This window comes from Ailuropoda melanoleuca, chromosome 6 (assembly GCF_002007445.2).
Source record: "Ailuropoda melanoleuca isolate Jingjing chromosome 6, ASM200744v2, whole genome shotgun sequence".
Lineage (NCBI taxonomy): Eukaryota > Metazoa > Chordata > Mammalia > Carnivora > Ursidae > Ailuropoda > Ailuropoda melanoleuca.
Window position 1 is genome coordinate 4,870,633 of NC_048223.1, and position 23,054 is coordinate 4,893,686.

Here is a 23,054-nt window from a genome sequence, read left to right on the forward strand (position 1 = left end):
AGGAGCCTGATGTGGGGCTCGATCCCATAACGCCGGGATCACGCCCTGAGCCGAAGGCAGACGCTTAACCACTGTGCCACCCAGGCGCCCCCTAATTTTAATTTTTTGACTAGAAATTTCCAAAACTATGATGGTAATATTAATTCAAATAAAAAAAAATACTGTGAGACCAGGAGTCTGTGACAAAATCTCAGGGGAAATTATTATTGTTGTGGCTTTGGTCATTTATCTTTATCTCACACAAAGTCTCAGTGAGGATAGAAAGAAAGGTTTTGATTGACTTGCTTTGCCAATAGGCTCTCACTGTGCCTTAAAAATATATTTTTAATATATATTTTATAATTATATATAATTTTAAAGTATAATTATATATTTTATTTACATATATTTTATATATATTTTCTACGTGTGTGTGTGTGTGTGTGTGTACACATGTTTTTAAGTTCACACTTTTATTTAAGGTCTATCTTTTCAGATTCCCAGTTTTATGGGAGGATTTCAGGTTATCTTTCTCATTTTATGAGGCCAAGACCCATTCTCATATCCTCCACATGCTGTTAACACCCAAAATGCAGTTTCCTATATTGGCAGCTGCCCACAGGGCAATTTCAGCCCCCAGGTTTGCTTATCAATTTGCTTTCAGATTCTTTGTGTGTGTGTGTGTGTGTGTCTGTGTGTGTCTGTGTGCACGCATGTGTATTTTATGGAAGGAGAAAAGTGCAGGTAGAGAGAAGCTCTCAGGAATGTCCAGTACTCCCTTCTGATTTTGGCTGTTTCCCAGATCACTTAGAAATATGCTTCTTATTTATGTAAGCTCTAGGTGTTTTGTAGCAGGAGACCTAGTCTGCCTTGCTGCCCAGAAGCAGGTCTGCCTTGGCAGGATTTAATTTTTTTTAAGTGCATTTAAAAAATAGGAAAAAGTTTCTTACAGAAAAACATGTCATTCTTATTTAAGTAAATGACTGAAGGAAAAGAAAGCAAAGAAATACACACACTTTTTGGAGTTAATGCTTTAATCGTGTAAGAGCTATGTGATCTCTGGGGCTAATACCTAGTTTTCATACTTAACAAGATCTTCCTCATTGTTCTCCTTAGTTTTGAGTCAACTTTTCTTTAAATGAATTTTTTAAATTCAAATATGTCATGCTTTTAGAAAAGAAAATATGGACCCATGGTCATTCGCTTCAAAAAATATAGTTGAGCTTTGAACAGCAAGGGTTCGAACTACAGGTCCACTTATATACAGATTTTTTTCAATTAAATGCAGTACAGTAGTGTAAATATATTTTCTCATATTTTTCTTATGATTTTCTTAAGGTTTTCTTTTCTCTAGCTTACTTTACAGTAAGACTACAGTATATCATACACACAATGTAAATATTGTTAACTGACTATATTACGGGTAGGGCCTCCAGTCAACAGTAGGCTGTTAGTAGTGAAGTTTTTGAAGAGTTGGTAGTTACACATGAATTTTGACTGCATGGGGGATCAGTGCCCCTAACCTCCACATTGTTCAGGCGTCAAATGTAAATTAATTAACCAAGGACTTTCCTCCTGTCTTTTCATAAATTTGAGGTCTTCTTTTATACAACTTATAAGCCTCACTATTTCTTTTTTTCCCTAAATTGGGTTTAGAATTTTTCTTATTTCCTCTCATAAATCCAAAGGAGAAGGTAGAAAAAACAAAATAATGCAGTACAGATGCAATGACTATGAGTTTGTTATTTTCGCAAGAGGGAAAATGAAAATCTATTTTTGAGCTCATTGAAATTCAGACTTTTATTTTTACATATGCCATGGGATACATTCAGAGCAGTCAATATGGTGCAAATATTTTATTGCTCAGCTGGAAATGTTAAAAAAAATCATCTGAAAATGACAAGTTTAAAGAATTCCATTAGAGAACTCAAAATGCTACATAACTCAACCAGTCTCCCAGAACATTAGTTAAAATTTTACAATTGAAAATAGCTCGAGATTAAGTGTCCTACAAAGTAGATTCTCCTTTGTGTACATGAACCAATGACTTAAAGAACGGGGGGTGCGTATCAAAGAATCCTGATCAAAGAAATGAAAAGGTAAGCAGGAAAATCAAATCACTGATTAAAACTGAAACCACAATTATATGGCATTAAGTTTCTCAACAGTTGACAAGCCTGGTAGAGAACACTGTCAACATATTTATGATCTTTTAATAATCAAGAAAGATGGGGAAAAAATATATTTTTAACAAACCACTCGTCTGCTCATTTTAAATAGCAAGGATAAACATAAACAAAACGAAATTCTCAGTTCAATTTCACAAAAGGAGTTTTGCACCCCAGGGTTCCCATCTGAAATACTAGCGTACAACTGAACTGTTATATTCAGTGTGAAAGAGTCAAAGGTGACATCATGCTGTCTTTCGGTGAGTAGTACCTAAGCAATTTAAATTCTTGTTTCTGCGCTTAGTCTCTGTGTCCGAGTATCAGTGAGGCTCACAGAGATACTAGGGAGGCTAAACTACAAATTTTGGAGCAGCTGGTCTTAGAATCCCTATGATCTTGGTAAATAAGGAGCTCCCGGAGGGTGATGACACCACAAGTAATGAAGAATGCCTTCAGGTCCAAAACATGAGGCCTACTGCTGAACTGTGGGCAAAGCATAGCCCTGACAGCTGAACCTGATCCAGGTCTAAGAGCAAGCAGCTCAGCGAGTACGTGTCACGGTCAGATGCACTATACGCGTCGTGATGTCAGCAGTTACAGGCCCCGCACAGAGGCGAGGCTCATAAATCAATGAACAATTCTCATGTGTGCTCAGTGTAAACGGCGCTCAGGCCGAGGCATTGATCTTTTCATTCAAACCCAAACTGATGGTAATAATCACTGACCCTACTGCTTTATTAGAAATGTACAGCTTCAAAATAGCAAGTTTGTAAATAGATCATTTTAACTAAGATAATAAAATACTCTCAACTTCTTTAGAATAGTCACAAATACATCACAGAAACAAATTTTATGTACTCAATCCATACTCAATCCAACATTCTCAAGTATCTTATTAAAATAAAAAAAAATTAATAAAAGAGAAATGTGAAATTCTGATCAATGTCCCAATTTTCCTGTCATGGGGCTACCATGAAACAGCATTTCAAAGCCAAATATTCGTTTAATGAAAGACCATGTGGCTTGTGAGAGAGGCATCCCGAAATGGGGACTACAAAGAAGGGACTAAAATTCACTTCTAAGTCAAAGTAATATTCCCACATGTCCTGCCAGTAACTTGAGTGCCCCTAGCTGCTGGTTCCCACAAGGCACTGTCCTCACTCATGTGTCTGTGTGAATTTATAATAGCACAGGATCCTTTAAAGTACCACTGACCCCTGAACAACATGGGGGCTCGGGGGTACAACCCCCTCGCACAGTAGAAAATCCACATGCAACTTTTGACCCTCCAAAACTTACCTATGAATAACCTACTGTTGACCTGAAGCCTAACCCATAACATAAAGAGTCGATTAACACACAGTTTGTATGTTGTATCCATTATATGTCACACTTACAATAAAGGGAGGTAGAGGGAAAAAATGTTATTAAGAAAATCATAAGGAAGAGAAAATACATTTATAGTAGCATACTGTGTTTATTAAAGAAACAACAAAAACTGCATATAAGTGGACCCCCTCAAGTTCAAACCCATGTTGTCCAAGGGCCAACTGTACGTGTATTAAAATATTTTGTTCAGGGGCGCCTGGGTGGCACAGCGGTTAAGCGTTTGCCTTCAGCTCAGGGCATGGTCCCGGCGTTATGGGATCGAGCCCCACATCAGGCTCCTCTGCTATGAGCCTGCTTCTTCCTCTCCCACCTCCCCCCGCTTGTGTTCCCTCTCTCGCTGGCTGTCTCTATCTCTATCGAATAAATAAATAAAATCTTAAAAAATATATATATTTTGTTCAAATGTTACTATTTTAGCCTCCATAAGAAGATTATAACCAACTGATAAAGTTTCCCTTGTCTTCATGCCAAAGAGCTGTCTTAGGCTAAACTTTTCATTGGCATAATTTTTCCTGTTTTTTTTTTCTTTTTTTGAATCTTTTAGCAAAACGGCTTCCTGGTTTCAGAAAAGACAACTTGAGAAAAAAAATGCTACCTTAATCATTATTTTGGTGCAATGTATTTTCACTTAAAGTGTTTCCCTCAAAGTGATATTTTAAGAAAATCATCCTCATTAAAATTGTAACAATCTAAAACTCCGCAAACTCGTTTGTCCTTTGTCTCCTTTCATGCTATGATGTCATCTTTTAACAAGGATAGTCAGATGCATTTCCTTTTGAGGAAAACTGACCTGGTCCACTGAATAGTTAGTAAGTTGTTTTTCAGACATTTGACACTTGACATTTCGATTTCACTGAATGTTGGCTGACACTTAATACACAATAGTATTAAAAGGGGAACAAATTTGTAAGTCAATTTTGCTTAGTAAATGAGCTTATTCTGAATTGTAAATGTGTTAGGCTTCCAGGTGATTGTAGTAATTTAAACATTAATCACTGATATTTTATAGGAAAAAGCTTACCCCATCAGAGAAAGAAGTTACTCCCAGTTATTTGGGAGAAATAAAAATATTATTTATCATACATTTGACCCAAGTTTTCTAAGCAATTTGGTATTTTGACCTTGAATTTTAAATTTAGAAAAGAAAGAGACAACATAGATACTAAACCCTCCCTTAAAAAGACCAGAACAGAGTATTGGGATGGAAGCGGGAAGAGAAAAAGAGGTTCTAGGGCCCCTCCTCAATAGTCTCCTTACCTTACTGAAAACACCCCCAAATAAAAATAAAACCAAAGAGCACTGTGTTTTTTAAAGAAATATAATTTCAAGACAACTTAGCCATTCTTTGTAGTTTGCTCCTTCCAGCCTCTTCTATTTTTTTTTTCTTTAAGATTTTATTTATTTACTTGTCAGAGAGAGTGAGCACAGGCAGGCGGAGCAGCAGGAGGGAGAAGCAGGCTCCCCGCTGAACAGGGAGCCCAATGTGGGACTCAATCCTATGACCCTGGGGTCACAACCTGAGCGGACCCTGGGATCACAGCCTGAGCCGTAGACAGATGCTTAACCGACTACAGAGCCACCCAGGGGCCCCGAGCCTCTCATATGGAAATGAGGCAGCCATCGCTGAACATAAAACACGAAATTTCCTTTGAAATGTTTATATTTGTAAAATGTTTAGGATGCAATGAACGTAATTTCTGATAACATTTTAAGTTAAAAACAAACAAACAAACACTAAGATGTAACAGTAGAGAGACTGAATCCAGTTAAAAAGAATATCTAGGGGCTCCTGGGTGGCGCGGTCATTAAGCGTCTGCCTTCAGCTCAGGGCGTGATCCTGGCATTCTGGGATCCAGCCCCACATCAGGCTCCTCCACTGGGAGCCTGCTTCTTCCTCTCCCACTCCCCCTGTTTATTTTCCCTTTCTCGCTGGCTGTGTCTATCTCTGTCAAACAAATAAATAAAATCTTNTCTGGGATCGAGCCCCACATCAGGCTCCTCCACTGGGAGCCTGCTTCTTCCTCTCCCACTCCCCCTGCTTATTTTCCCTTTCTCGCTGGCTGTGTCTATCTCTGTCAAACAAATAAATAAAATCTTAAAAAAAAAAAAAGAATATCTAAAACAGTAACAGCACTATGTTCTACACTTCTCATTTCCCACCAGCAGATAGTGATTCTTGAAAGTAACGGAAAACTACCAGTAGAAAGTGGAAAGGAGTGAGCAATGTAGTGATGAAAAGGGGAATACCTTTGGAGAAAGCTGAACCTGTCATTCTACACGTAGGGACACAGAATCACTACTTACATTCTTTTGGTTTAATTTTGTTTACTATTACCTTATAGCCATATACAATTGGAGAAAAATCTTTACGGTATATATTATACCTGTCCAAATAGAGGCATTGACCATATTTTCTTCTAAAATATAAATTGTCTGAAGTTGTTTTTTCTTTTTTTCCTAGAGATGCTATAGATTTCTCTGTCAATTTCTATTAAAAGAACTCTCATGTGTTCCATCCCTATAGCTTTATTTTTTATAAAAAATAATGGGAGGAAACACAGTCTAAATATTTGAGGGACAGTGACTGTGGAATTATAAAGGTTACAAAATTTGACTCAGGAAAATATGAACATTTGAAAGCTATCGTTAAATTTAAAATATGAGACAAGCTCTATGCTAAGTGCCATTAGGAATGCAACACAATGCAATGAATATTTCCTGAGTGCCTGGTCTAGGCCAGGCAGAGGTCCTGGGGACAACAAAGAACAACAGGGTCAAGGTCTCTGTTCTCACAGAGGCTTTAACCTGCTTGGAGGAGACAGAGGATAAATAAACAAATACACAACCTCAGCCTAGCGCTGAGTGATACAGATGAAAATGTAAAGAGATGATATAATACAGAATGACTAAGTGGTTTCCTACAGTCACTTGAAGAGGTGACATTTACATCAGCATGTGAATGATAAGAAGGAGCCAGCCAGGTGAAGGTCACAATGAGGACCAGTGCATACTGCCAGTCAACCTTGCTTAGTAGTAAACACGCATATTCGTAATTTGAAATGCATGAGGCTTTCTGGTGCTGCTTGTAATTTAAACATCACTACTGATATTTTTATTAGAGAAAATGCTCATGTGACCAACTATGGATGAAATAGCTTGTGCAAAATCCCTAAACAGACCTCAGCTCAGGAACTTTAACAATATCAAAAGAAAGCCCTCCTCACGAAGTCTGCTGGGCAAGGGTGGAGAGAGGCTTGAGTTTCCCAGTAAAAGGGTAGATCATTTAGAGCTTGTAGGCCAGGATAATGAGTTTAGGTTTTGTCCTAACTTTGAAAAGAAAACCTTGGAGTTTTTAGAGCAGAGAAATGACATGATCTTGTACAGTTTATGGAAATTGCGTTGCCGAGNGAAATTGCGTTGCTGAAATGATAGGTTGGAGCAGGGAGATGAGTTAGGAGGACATTTGAGAGGAGAGTTGGGCCCTTTATTAGAATAGGATAGAAAGGAATGGAACAAATTGGGGGAAGGGAGGGGAGATCCAGAGTTCCATATTGTCCAACACATGTTTAAGATGCTATTCAGACCACCACATTGTGCAACCACGTGACAATGGCTGGAGGCAGTCCCATATATGACTGTGGGATTTCTGAGAGCATTTTGCACAATGATGGTGCTTAAAGTCACAGGACTAGATAGATGACATAATCCATGTACATTGTGTAGATAGAAAAGAGAAGTGTGTTGAGGATAAAGCTCTGATTTATTACAACCCCTAGAATGAGGAAGCACCAACTAAGAAGAATTAGAAGCCAATTCTAGTTGGATAAGAAGAAAACTACCTAGGGGCACCTAGGTGGCTCAGTTGATTAAACGTCTGCCTTCGGCTCAGGTCATGATCCCAGGGTCCTGGAATCTAGCCCTGCATCCGGCTCCCGGTTCAGCTGGGAGTCTGCTTCTCCTTCTCCCTCTCCCTCTGCTGCTCTCCCTGCTATGCTTGTTCACTCTCTGTCTCTCTCAAAAAAATAAATAAAGTCTTTAAAACCCCCTAGTGTGCCTCGTCATGGAAGCCAAGGAATGGGTATTTCCAAGAACTAATGAGTGACTGAGGGCGTCCCATTTTTCAGTCATTTTTCTAGGTGAAGAGAAATGGGGCAGTAGTTTAAAGGTGGGACGGAGCAGTTTCTTTATAAGACAGGACATGTTAAAACATGTTATTGGTGGGGAGAATTCAGTGGGAACAGGACATAGGCAGTGTATGAGAGAGGATAAACGGCAAATCCCAAACTTTGAAGAGGTGAGAGGTGGGAGGAGCCGCAGTGCCATTGGCGGCATTGGCCAGTGAGGGAAGCAGGGTATCTCCTGCTTGGCTAATGAGGGGCAGCTGCAAATATAGGGAGCAGTTATGTCAGCCCTTGAGGGACATTGTTAATCATTAAGTTTGTAGCATCCTGCTAGTTCTATGTTGGTTTTAGTCTTTTCAAAGTACTAGACAGAGCATCAGGAGCCCACCTGCACACTGGCTAGTGTGTGTTGGGACTTGTCATTTTCTGGTGTAACGGGCTAGCTCCAGAACCTTTTGCTTATGGCAGTGCAGTGTAAGGGATACCTGGCCCTGCTCAGCCGGGCACAGGAGTCCGCGGCTGCCGGAATACCACTGTGTTTACTAAATGACTTTGCTTCTTTATTCTCTAAGATTTGAACAGGCAGACATTTTCAACTCACAGGTCTTTTGCTTACAACACAGATGAATAAAAACAAGAAACCGTCAAACAAAGAAATACAAAACTACTTGGAGCATTTCCAATCATTTGCTCTCTAGTCGCCTAAGGGGAGGAGTGCATGTTGCTGGGACAGCACTACCAGAACCTCAAGGACAGGAAGTTCAGAATGAGAATGAGAATTCTGGACAAACAGATCTTGCTTTTTTGTTTGTTTTGTTTTGTTTTAAATCCTTAATGTTCCTTTGCTGGACTGGAGGTGGTGAGAACAGGGGCAACGTCAATAGTGTCAGAATGGTGCCAGAGGCTATGAAGGGAAACTGAGGGAGACAAATGAATAAAGGTGAAAGGGGAAGAAAAAGCCTGAACCCTGTGGATCTTTCTGGGAATTTGCAAAGTGGGGGAAAAAGGGAAGGGAGACAGGCGGAGAATACGCAGCTGCTTGCATGAGAGGGACTCTGGTAGAGAAGCAAGAGCCTGCAGAGACTCTAAGCGGATTTTACTATCACCCTTCTTAAGATAAATTTGGGTAAAGAAACTTTTGTTACTTTGAATGTTTTCAGAGTCATCTTTTTGTTTCTTCTAAATGTGATACTGTGCAGGTCTCGAGAACGAGCGGTTTTAATTAAGATTAAAATCCAACCGCTTCAGCATTTCTTTCATGCACGTTTGCGCAATGTGAGACATAGGGCTAAGTGCCCTAGAGACAAAGGATGAACAGTCTCACCCTCGTCCTCCAGCAGCGCCCTCCAGTGGTAGAAGCAGACATGTGCATGCACTGCCAAGGGACGCGAACCAATTGTCACAGAAATACAGACCGGAGTCAGAATATCCTTTTAAGGTACTCGAGAATTTTCGGAGGTACCATGGGCGGGGGGGGCAGGTCTTTATTCTAACAGCTTCTATTAATCAGTATTCAATGTGAAATATGTCTCCAGAAGATGGCAATGTTCCAAATAGTGATTGGTAAATTAGTTCTTGTCTAAATGTGTATCATTTGAAGGCTCCATTTCAAGTAGTTTGTAATAACCCTAAGTACTGTGGACTATGTAATCAGGGAATGAAAATGATCATTTTGGGCCTGATGATATTTTTTCTTCATTCTATCCAGATGATATTTCTGATTATTACATTAAAAAGATGTTTTCAGTATTTTAAAGATTAGGACAAGACTCAAAAGATCAATTCCAATTTTGCTTTTAACTTTCAACGAATGTTGGCTCTTAACAAGTTTTTGGTCTTGCTTTCAGAAATTGCCCTTGTCTGTACTAATGCATACACAGTTTTCTCTTTTCCTCTCCTTAAGAGAGGGTTGTAACTAATGCATCTTTATATATTTTGTTCACTGCCTTCTCTTTGTCATTTTGTTTCACTGCTGAATATCTTCTACCTAGAACAGTAGTAGTTGGCATACAGGGGTGGCTTAATAAATATTTGGTGAATGAACGGATAAAGTGAATCTCTTTATCCCTCACATTGCCTAGTTGGAGACCCTCAAATATTAAGTGATTTGAAATGATTACCACCAGTTCTAACCAGTCTCATGAATAGAGATGCGTAGCAAAATTAAAGTCTGGAACCGTCTCTCTTTATCTAGTCAATGACTCTCTAGCTGTAATTGGTAGTGTTCATAAGCTCTGGTTTTGCAGCAAAACAGTGTCACTGCAGCTCAGATTGTCATTTCATCGTTGAGTATGAGCTTCTCACCTCATTAGCTAGAGAATTTCAGTTGAATCTATCAATATATGCATTTCCAAAATAAGGGAGAGTTGAAGGGAGAGCATAATTAGGTAAAGTCCTGAAAACAACCTATCATAGTTTATAACTGTGCTTAACCTCTATCAGGCCCAGGATAAAACCTCTGAAGGAAAGTTTTATCAAAAATAATTGAACAAAGGATAGACACTGAACACCAATGATAGAATGATTAATGTCCTGATATCACCAAAGTATTGATTTTATGTAAAATGAAGATTCTGGCTCTAGAAAAGTCAAAATGACATTTTTTAAAATAAGTACTTGATTTCTAAAGAGTATTTATATAATAAAATTACATTATGTATTAGATATGAAAAACTTAGGGTGATATAAACATTACAAAAATAAATAAATATATGCTAACACATAAAGAAGACTTCTTTTCAAATTGGAGAAAGTGGAGAGGAAAGATAAAAACAGGTTTCTTATCAGCAATCTTAAATTGGAAATCCCTAAAACAAATGAATAATCTGACTTAATAAAGATGATTTTATCATTTCAAGACTCTCATTTAACTATAAATAGGAATTAGTGCATGAAGTAACACACGGTGATCGGGTTTAGTCATGGTGCTTGATTTTCACTTCAAAATATGAACTTTGCAACCTATATCCCAGGTCTCTAGAGCACGAGGATTCCTTTCAATCAAAACTCAGAGCACCTTTCACTTACTTGTCAGAGTTCTCAACTTGAAATTTGGTCTCATACGGCAGCTGTCAAAGCTTGACAACTGATATTTGAAAGGGTTGACCTAAGGGACATTACAACCATTTATTTCTATAGGTTCTCTAAAATCCTACCTTTCTAAGAGGGCAAACAGACAGCAAACCAGGTAACTGGACTTTATTATTCTGTTCATAGAAACTCTTTCACTGAACTAGGATTTAACATTTTGTCTTAAGGCTTATAATTGGTTGACCTAAGAAAAGGTCATATAATGTTACAGGTATCATCTATTACAGTGTTTAGTGTGTCTTAAACATAGAGCCTGCAAGTAAAGTTCCCTTAAAGGGAACTGATTATTTTGTTTTTCTTTATTTATCCTTTTATTTTTCTTTTCTGATGAGCTATGCTTCCTCGGAATAAGTAGTGTGAGCAAAATTAGCCATTTTCTCTTTCACCTTGGATACTAGGAAGCATATTACTGAGTTTTATTTTCCCTTACTTTATTTTTCCATGCTTGAGATACTTCTAAATCTTTTAAAAATCAGACAAGATCTAAAGTATTCTCAAAATAGACATAATCTCAATTGACACTTATTTACTCAGATTTTGAAATTTATGTTTCTAATACAATATTCAACCATGTATCAATCAGTATTTGGCTTTGCTAAAATTTAGTCAGTATAAATAACCACCTATGCATCATAAAAAAAAACATACTTTATCAATACTGTATCCATAGTAAGATTATCACCATGAATACACAGTTGGACATCATGAATTGAGCAAGGTTTTAAAATCTTTAGATAGGAATTTGTGTTTTGGATTCTCCACCGATTAACTGATTAACTGACCTTCTCATCTTGAAAAACTTACCGGTCTAAGCTTTTGTTCTTTTATTTGTAAAACACAAATCAGTAATAGCTTCTAACAAAAGCTGCCTCAGATGTTTAAACAATATATGGGAGGTAAACTGACTGACATTTTAGTACATATAGCTTCTCTTTCAATACCATCTACTCTGCTCCATAAACAGTAATCACTATATTTTTTGTTAAAACCATGTTTTCTTCTAAGCATTTAAAATAAAATTTGAGGGCACCTGGGTGGCTCAGTTGGTTAAGCGTCTGTCTGCCTTCATCTCAGGTCATGATCTCAGGTCCTGGGATTGAGCCCCTGTCAGGCTCCCTGATAAGCCTGCTTCTCTCCCGCTCTGATGCTCCCCTTGCTTGCGCTCTCTCTCTTTCTGTCTCTCAAATAAGTAAATAAAACTTTTAAAAAATAAAATATAATAAAATTTGAGAATTAAGCTTTTTTCTTAGAGTCATGCAAATTCCTTAAAATCATTTCATTGTTCAAAAAGCAAAATAATTTCATTTTTGTAACAGAGTTCTGGTAATTGTAGATATTCATATTCATGGATCTTTGATAAAGGAATAATTTATTTTATTACTTTATCAATCCGCATTTTTAGGGTAATTGACTCCCTAATGTATCCATCAGTTCACTATTAAATGTGAAATCAGGACATTTAATTGGGCGTTATTGTAAAGATTTAATTCTAGTGGATATGTTTTTGAAATGTAAGCTTCATACAAATGACTTGTGAATGTTTACTGATGAAATTAGTCAGTATTAGATCCACAGAATTTTTTCTTTTTTTTTTTTAAGATTTTATTTTTTTATTTGACAGAGACAGAGACAGCCAGCAAGAGAGGGAACACAAACAGGGGGAGTGGGAGAGGAAGAAGCAGGCTCATAGCGGAGGAGCCTGATGTGGGGCCTGATCCCACAACGCCGGGATCACGCCCTGAGCTGATGGCAGACGCTTAACCGCTGTGCCACACAGGCGCCCCTCACAGAATTTTTTCTTAACATAGAAAGTGAAAATGCCTCTTATTTCCAACATTTCTTTTTATTGATTGATTGATTGAATTTTTTAAAAGATTTTATTTATTTCTTTGAAAGACAGAGAAAGAAAGCACAGGATGAGGGGGGAGGCAGAGGAAAAGGGAGAAGCAAACCCCCCACTGAGCAGGGAGCCCAACATGGGGCTCGATCCCAAGACCCTGAGATCATGACCTGAGCCTGAAGGTAGCCACTTAACTGACTGAACCACCCAGGCGCCCCTCCGAAATTTCTTTAAAACTGCATGAGAATATATTGACATCTGGAGAAAAATACTTTAGAATTAACTTCTGATATGTATAAATTAACAAAGTAAGTACCCTTTCTGAGTACTTATAAAGTAAGAGCCTATCCTTATATCATTAAGGAATGCTTAAAACAACCATTTGAAGCTGATATTGTCATTAAGATATTCTCAAATGAGGAAACTGAGGCACAGAGAGATTTTTGTACTTTGCCCTGAGCCATACACCTTGGGGAAAAAGGACTTGGATGAAACCCACATCTATCTGACTCAGAGCTCTGTGCTCTGAGACATAAACTCTAATCATTCCAAAATACATTGTTGAGCTCTAAAGATAAGACACAGCTTAGTGCAAAGGGACTGGAGTGTAAGGTCTTCTTCCTCAGTCTCTGCTAGTAACTGGCTGCGGGTTCTTAGGTAAGTCACCTCATCACTCAAAAATTCAGTTTTCTTCTCTATTTGATTAGAAAATTGAAACATAAACTCTCTAAGTTCCCATCTGATGCAGTGCCTGGGTGGCTCAGTCAAATTAAACATCTGCCTTCAGCTCAGGTCATGATCCCAGGGTCCTGGCATGGAGCCCCATATCAGGCTCCCTACTCAGCGGGGAGTCTGCTTCTCCCTCTGTCCCTCCTCCCACTCCTGCTCACTCTTTCTCTCTCCCTTTCTGAAAATAAATAAATAAAATCTTTAAAAAAAAATTCCCATCTGATCATTAAGCTCTGTGCAGCAGATATCTTTGCTTCTTAGACTGTACCAGCTTTTGGAGAAAAAAGTGGGTATTAAAAATAATCACTGCATCTTTTCTCTGGTCTAACCCCAATGTTGGGGATATTGTCTTGTAAAACTCTCTTTGAACTTTGAGAGTGTCTCATTTGCGTTCAGAAACACAACCTTGCACCTCACGTGTGATAGTTGATGCTTCCTTTCTTTCTTCCTCTGCCTTTTTGTAATGATTTCAACTGTCCAAGCACTGCTCAAGGCTTCTGTCCCTCTCTAACCTCCATAAATGATTATCAAAGAATGTCTATCAAAACTGCTATATCCACCAACACCAGCACCTGTATCATTGCCCCAAAGGAAGCATGATGAAACAGAGTTTTTTGTTTTGGTTTTTGCTTTGTATTTGCAGCCCCTTCTTTCTAGGGCTTAATCAAACGTGCATTAGGAAGGGGCACCTGGCCGACTCAGTCAGTAGAGCGTGCCACTCTTGATCTCGGGGTTATGGGTTTGAGCCCCACGTTCAGTATGGGATTACTAAGAAATAAAATCCTTAAAAATGTGCATTAGCGAAATAGAAGATCATCTGAATAACAGAACTCTCTTGCACTCTAGCCCAAGTCAGTTGTCCAAGAGCTGGTATTTTACACACCCTCTATCCCTTAATACGAATCTTTATTCCAAATATCTTGATCATTCCTGTAAGTCCAAAACAAGCTGATATTAAAGACTATCCAAATATGCTTTGGACATATCGGTAATAAAATTTTAAAGTGACCACAGTTTGACAACCAAATGTAGAAAACCACCACTGTGTTGTTTAAGCAGAAGGCCACCATACCCTTCCTGGACTATTGTTGTGGTTTAGTGATTCAGAATTTGGGCTAAAATGTACCTATCTGTATGAGGCCAATATACACCAGTAAAGGAATGAATAAAATGCAGTATAAACTGTCAGTGTAGTGTTTTAAAGGGTGTATACTCTGGGATTAGATCTTGGTTACCATCCAAGTCTCACACTTACTTGCTCAGTGGCTTTGGCTCACTTGAGCCTCAAGTGTCTCATCTATAAAATGGGGTTAATTTTATATGTGAGGAAGTTGTTGTGATCTCCATGATACGTAAAATATGTCAAGTGTAGAAATACAATAAATTCTGGTTATTATTATTAACAATTTTACAGAGTATAATTTGAGTAGGTAATAGAAACAAAAGAGATCATATGATTGAACAAAGTGTATCAGACTCTATTACTATGATATATACCTTCTTTCTTGAGACAATTTCATAAACAATGAATTCTATCACGTGGCCACTGCATGGGGATGATGAAGGTTTTATTTGTATAAAAATTAGCATTAACATCAATCTATATAGGAAGTACATTTCAAGTCCTCAATACTTCCTTTTACATCCCTGTTAAAACTGAAGTGTACAAGGGCGCCTGGGTGGCTCAGTCGGTTAAGCATCTGCTTTCTGATCAGGTCATGATCCCAGGGTCCCGGGACTAAGCCCCATGTTGGGCTCCCTGCTCAGCAGGGAGCCTGCTTCTCCCTCTCTCCCCTGCTCATTTGCTACCTTCCTCTCAAATAAATAAATAAAATCTTTTAAAAAATTAACTACTTAAAAAGAAAAAAAACCCTGAAGTGTATAAATAGTATTATAATGGCAGCACTAATTCCATAAGAACAAAACACAATATCAGGCGATTAGTCATACAGCTGGCAGTTACCCTGTATCTCTAGAAAATACCTCCTATTCCCCAGGCTGTCAGGCAGATCAGCACAGCAGTAAAATTTAGCACAAAATTATTTTATCTCCACATGCCACCTCAGCCACAGGCATTCTTCTTTGAGACTCTTGCCCAAACGGAGTGGAAATTTGAGAAACGGGAAGATTTTTAGTCCCGAGAAATATTAAAAAGCAAGGTTTGGAAGACTGTCCTGGAAGCTCCTTCTTAAAATATAACTGAAAGCAGCTCCTGTTATGGGAGAAAGCAACTAAAGTGTCAACTCTCTGAGTTCAGTTTTTCATAAACAAATGCATTAATGTCTACAGACTCTTATAATTTTTGTCTTATTGCTCTATGATTCAGTTGTGAATTAATAAAATCTATACTTCAGGGAACTGTTGAATATAATTTTTAAAATAAGAGCAAGATCCTGTTCAGTTAGCTTTCATTAAAAAAATCATCTTTATGATTTATCAAATGTACCTGCAATAATGATTTCCAAATGCACTGAAATAGAGTGTATAGGCAATTAACCATAGGAAATGATGTTTTGCAGAATCCTATGAATGTACTGAATCTAAATTGATTTTTTAACTAAATATTCATATGGAGAAGATTCATTTAAAAAGATAATCTTAGTCTGAGCAACATCAGCAATGAATAAGTAAAGCCATTATTTCTGCTTTTTGTGTGTGTGAGCCTTGGTGTTTCAAATTCTATGTCTGTACATTCCGTACACAAACTCTGTCCTTGGAAAATGTAAAATGAATCACAGGTGAATATAGATACTAAGTTTGAAAAAAGATATAGGGAAAAATAGGAAAAGGTCAAAATATCTCTGTAACAGTAAAGCCACTCAAAATATTATGATCAATGATTAAAGAAGAATGCATTCATCTATGTCTCATTTATGAAAATAGATTATCTACTTATGAAACAGCATTGGACACAGATACAGATACCCACATTTTCTGTAACAATCTTAAATTTTATGTCTTCTATAACTTTGCCTCTATTATATCCTAAAATTTCCAATATTTAGCAAATAAAATCATTTAGTCAGAGGCAGTAATACTTAAAAAATTAACAAAAGCCAAAGAAAACTGAAACAGTGTTAATAATTGGAAAATTGGAAAGACAAAGTACAAAAAGAAATGAAGGTCTGTTTTTTTCCCCTAAATGTGATAAACATGAATTCATAAGATATTGAGGAAAGTCATATATCTAATATTGTTAAAATGCCCATACTACCCAAGGCAATCTATAGATTTCATGCAATCCCTATCAAATTTGTTCAGAAGTAGAACAAATGATACTAAAATTTGTATGGAAACGCACATAAAAAAACCGAAAAGCCAAAGCAGTCTTGAAAAAGGAGAACAAAACTGGAGGTATCACAATCACAGATTTCAAGATACACTACAGAGCTATAGCAATCAAAACAGCATGGTACTAGCAGAAAAGCAGACACACAGATCAACAGAATAGAGAGCCCAGAAAGGAACCCATGCTTTTATGGTTAATTAATGTACAACAAAGAAGGCAAGAATATACAACGTGGAAAAGAGTCTCTTCCACAAGCAGTGCTGGAAAAACCGGACGGTTACATGCAAAGGAATGAAACTGGATGACTTTCTTACACTACACACAAAAATAAATTCAAAATGGATTAAAGACCTAAATGTGAGACCTGAAACCATAAAACTCTAGAACAGAACACAGGCAATAATCTCTTTGACTATAGAAACAGCTACAGAAACATTTTTCTAGATAGTCTGCTCTTGCAAGGGAAACAAAAGCAAAATTAAACTATTGGCATTGAACCAAAATGAAAATCTTTTGCACAGCAAAGGAAACCATCAACAAAACAATAAAGCAACCTACTGAATGGAGGAAGAAATTTACAAATGATATATTCAATAAGGAGTTAATCTCCAAAATATATAAAGGACTCATACAATTCAATACCCAAAAACAATCTAATTAAAAAACAGACAGAGAACATGCTTAGGCATTTTTTTTCCAAAGAAGACATACACATGACCAACAGGCAGATGAAAAGATGTTTAACATCGCTAATAATCATGGAAATGCAAATCAAAACCACAGTGAAATTTCACCTTACACCTGTCAGAATGGTTAAAATATAAAACACAAGAAATAGTAAGTGTCAGTGGGCATGTGGAGAAAAAGGAACCCTCCTGCACTGTTGGTGGGAATGCAAACTGGTGCAGCCACTGTGGAAGGTTTGGAGGGTCCTCAAAAGATTAAAAATAGAACTACCATATGATCCAGTAATCCCACTACTGGGCATTTACCCAAAGAAAACAAAACCACTAAAGATGCATGCACCCCTAAGTTTATTTCAGCATATATACAATAGCCAAGATATGGAAGCCACCCAAGTGTACATCCATAGATAAATGGATAAAGAAGATGTGATACACACACACACACACACACACACACACACACAGGTAAAATGGAATATTATTCAGCCATAAAAAATTAAATCTTACCATTACAACAACATGGATGGATCTAGAGGGTACAATGTAAGTGAAATGAGTCAGAAAGACAAATACCATATGATTTCACTCATATGTGGAATTTAAGAAACAAAACAAACAAAATAAGAAAAAAAAGTAAAAAAAAAAAAAAAAACCCATACTCTTCAATATAGAGAACAAACTGGTGGTTACCAGAAGGGAAGTGGGTGGTGGGCTGGGTAATATAGATAAAAGAGATTAAGAGTACTCTTATTTTGATGAGCATTGAGTATGGAGTTGCTAAGTCATTATACTATAGACCTGAAACTAATGTAACACAATATGTTAATTTTACTTGAATAAAAAATAAAGTAAAATAACAGTATTGAACAACATTCACAATGAAAATAAGTAGAGCCACACAGAATTAAATGCATTTTCCTTCCTCTTCTTCCTCTCTTACTTCTTTTCCTTTCTCTTTTTGATAAATGTTTTCATCTACTTTTCTCACCATAATGTAAACTCTTTAGAGACGGGGATTCCTCTTTTCATCATTTCTATTTCCTTCTTGCATTTGCATATTGTGCATAGAGAAGCCACTCACTAAATTATTGTTGAATGAACATATGGTTAACTGAACAAATTATTTTTTTATTGATTGAAATGCCCATTATGTGCCAGATATTGTGCTAGAATATGTACTTATTTCAATGATAAAAACAACGCAATTCATTTACTCCTTCCATTTTACAAATGTGAAAACAAGAACTGCAAAAGCTTCATTAACTTGCTCATGATCACACACTGCTAGGAAGTAACATAAATAAAATTTGAACTAAGCTCTTTCATGTACTAACATACCATGCCACATTATAAATGATTTCCTTTGATCTCTCCATTATGGAAATATAATGAAGTCAAGGGTCTCTATCACAAAATTTTAAGTTTGACCTGCCAAATGCCTCAGAAGAGAGACATAAATCAGAATAAAGTAAGACATATGAGTGATTGATATGATTCCACATTGATAAAATAACTTACTTAAAAATATGCTGGTGTCAATTCAAAGGGCTGCCACATGAGGGAAAAATATTTTGTTTCAAATGTACATTATTCCAAAGAACATTTCAGAATGATTCCAAACATGTACACAATATATCAATATAGAATCCAATCAATAATAAGAAAGCATAGATAGAAAATGTGATAGAATTGAGAAAAACACTAGTATGCAAAATATATGCTATGAAGAGGGCATTAGTCAGAGCTTAGTCAGCAAAGCAGGTAATATAAAAATTAGACCTTCACAGTCATGGAAGGAGCTGGGTAAGTTAATGTATAGAAGAGGGATTCTGAGAACCACAGGAGTTGCCAAATCACTTCACAGTTTATCTGAAGTGCTAGTATGAGTTAACAATGTGCAGTGTTGATGCCCTCCGGCCAAGACTAGCAGGAAAATATCAGCAGTTGAACAAGTTGGCTATATTACTCATTGCACACTGGGGAGGGGGGACGGGGGGCGTCCTAGCAAGAGGGTATCAGAAAGGAATTGCTGGAAGATCTAGGTTCGTGTTAGGTAATTTGGGGGCATGTTTATGCCCATAGGTATTTACTCTAGAAACAAGGATAATTCAATGATTTGTATCTTAATAAATCTTATCTGGAAAGAGGGAAAACTAGTCCAGTGGGAAAACTATGGCAAAGAAGCAACAATCACCCACATTAGCCAATATTAGGGGAGATGTGGTTATTTTCGAGGTTAGGAAAATGTTCTTGTTTTACATTCAAACGTGATTATGGAGTGGTCCCGTTTTTGTTTTGATCCATCAAAGTCATGGTGACCTCTTCTGATGTTGATGTTTGTGAAAGTATCTATGCTGAAGAGAAGAAACCAAGACCTCATTGTGAGTTCCAAGCCAATTCCCAGACATCAAGGGCTCTTTTCTCTTTCTCCAAATCTTACAGAAATATCCAAAGGACTGTGAAGGGGAAGTTCGTGCAAAGGTTTCAAGGAAGCTGTTGCCACTGTAGAAACATTGCCTCTGCGGTTCTGGGGACACAAGTCTGCTGGTGGGAGTGAGCACCTGCCAGACGGCAGTTTCAGCAGTCATTGGACAGGCCGTGTGAGAGAGCAAGGAGGAGCTGGATGTGGCCAGGCACCTCTGTTCTGAGCTGGGAACTGTTGTTCTCCCAGCTTACACAGTAAGAAACTGAGTTACAGAGACCTTAAGTCACTTGCCCATGGTCACCCAACTACTAATGAGAGGATTCAAAGAAGAAGTCTGTCTTCAAAATCCATAGTCCTAACTGTGGGTTTCTGCTGGATCTCAAAACAAACAATAAATGCATAAGAAGATAGTCAAAATCACTGGTGCTTGGAGAAAGTCCAATAGATGCAAAATATTTTTAAAAATCTTAACCTAGTCTATCAAAAGTTGGGAAGACCGTGGTTGCAGACAAGGCATTAGGAAGGAAAGCCTTCAGCTACACTGCTGGTCTGGCAATGAGTTACTGAAATCTTTAGAAGGTCATTCATTGTCCGTATCTGAGCAGGTTACACGACACAGCAACTTTACCTCTACAAACTGATCTTGTTGAAATAAGAGCATCAGAGTGTAAAGAAAAAAAAAATAGAAAAAAACCCAGATACGTGAATATCCATAACTCTATTATTGATAATGACATAAAATGGGAAACAACTTGTATGTCCATCAATAGAGGAATAAATGAACAAACTGCAATATATATTCTATCAACTATCAGGAAGCTGTGTAAATATTTAGATTTTTTTCTATGAATTTAGAAAGATATGATAAATTCATAACTTAAAAAATAACAATGTTCACAGTGAAATCCCATTTTTAAACCAAAACAAGCAGTATTTCTGCAAGTATGTTGATATTAGCATGAGCAAATTATGGAAGGACACATGCCATACTGTCAACATTGCTAACTGCAGAATAAAGAATGTGGAAAGCAAGGAGCACACTGAAAGAAGCATAATTAGTTTGTGCTCATCCTTTTTTATATTTCTGGATTTTTAAAATTATTATTTTGAGCACATATAACTTTTGAAACTAAATAAATAATACTTAGAGAATGCTTCTTAGAAGGCTAAAGGAATTTGATATTCCTTAAAATTTTTAAATAATTTTTATTGAAGTGGGAATGTGACAAAGAAAAATATAGTTCTGATAAAAAATCCTTCATATTAATAAAAACTCTTGTGATATAATTGAAATCTTATAAAATATTCTAAAATAACTTGACAATGTGCAATTTCACTCCATGGAAATCAACCTATATCAGAGATCTTCAGGCTTTACAAAGGTAAAATGATCTCTATAGGGGCGCCTGGGTGGCACAGCGGTTGGGCTCTGCCTTCCCNATCAGAGATCTTCAGGCTTTACAAAGGTAAAATGATCTCTATAGGGGCGCCTGGGTGGCACAGCGGTTGGGCTCTGCCTTCGGCTCAGGGCGTGATCCCGGTGTTATGGGATCCAGCCCCGCATCAGGCTCCTCCGCTGTGAGCCTGCTTCTTCCTTTCCCACTCCCCCTGCTTGTGTTCCCTCTCTCACTGGCTGTCTCTACCTCTGTCAAATAAATAAATAAAATCTTTAAAAAAAAATGATCTCTATAAAAATACAGTAATGCAAGAGAAATCTGAGTTGTTATCTGCTCATAATATGTACATCTATGTAGAGATAGATACTTTTGTTTTCAAGCACCTGGGTGGCTCAGTCAGTAACGTGTCTGCCTTTGGCTCAGGTCATGATACCAGGGTCCTGGGATAGAGCCCCATGTCAGACTCCCTGCCAAGCCTGCTTCTCCCTCTCCCTCTGCCATTCCCCCCTGCTCATTCTCTCTCTCTTTCTCTCTTCAAGTAAATAAATAAAATGCTTTTTTGTTAAAAGATATTTTTGTTTTCTCATTTCAGTTCTATTCCAGCAACTACAAATTCTATGTTGGCCTCAGACTCTAGAAAAGGTGACTTTAAAAATAGCTGTAGTCTAAATATGCTTAGGGGAATAGAATTTTTCTAGGATGTATCCATTTACAGAACCTAAGGAGGTCCTTGTTTTTATGCAATATTCATATTTTTGACATAGTTCCAGCATAAACAATAACATATAGGATGTTGAACTGGATAATGATGTGTTCTTTAGGTCACTGCCTCTCAATTTAAAAAATGATGCTCCGTCATACATAACCAGCATACATATAATATCCATACCTTGCAGCTGCTTGCATAATTAGACACACTGAATAATAGCTATCAAAGCACAATATTCAGATCATTCCCCTCCAAGAGAAATTGAGAAAGAGAGAGAGAGAGAGAGGGAGAGAGAGAGAGAACACTTGGAAGCCACTTTGCAAAATTAATTTTCCAAGTATTTTTAATTCCAATATCTCAACTTGTGTTTGAAACACAAGTATTCATTTTATGCAGTATGTGTGTGTTTGTCTGTGTGTGTGTGTGTGTGGTACTCAAACATAACCTCCATTTCACTCAAATAAAATTCATCGGATTGAGTGATATATTTAGTTAAAGTGAAAACCAATTTGGCTCAAGTGATAATGGGTCATGGTGAAAGCTCCTTCTAGTAATCTTAGGGTTATCATTATGGTAATATTAAGCCACACAGAGTTTTAAAAGGACCTAATTATAATTCAAATATATTGGCCATTATAAATTGTCATCTCATACGTACATATCTCTCTTATTTGCTTTCTATAATGCCCCTCTAAAAAGAGTGTTAATTTCTAAAGTTATAATAATTACAGGTGCATTTTCTTTAAAAAATCTATAGAAAATCACTTTTCAAAATGAAATGCTTACAATCTGACTGAAATGACTAATTTAACAAATAACGCATGAAGGATTATTATGTCTTTTGAACATATAATAGTTAAAATACAAGAAAAAAAGCGTTCTACTAGAGCCTAATATATTATAAGCTGTAGTACTGATAGAACCAGAAGTACATTTGCAAAATATATCTACTGAGAATAATTTCATGTCAAGTGTCAAATTTGCCGTACTGTTAAGATCTTAAGGTAACCTTGTCCCACCTGAAATGCAAATACTCTCACCCGGTGGCCCATTCATTATGATGGTTCTTGAGCTCTGTTACAAGAGCCAGCCAATGAAAATTATCTATTAACCTACTGGAAAAAAGCCATACATAATTAATGTCTGCAGATAAATAGCATTCACATTTTGACAAGGAGCATCAGTGCCAATAACTCTTCCACCCAGACAGTTTTATGTGTCTTCTCTTCACT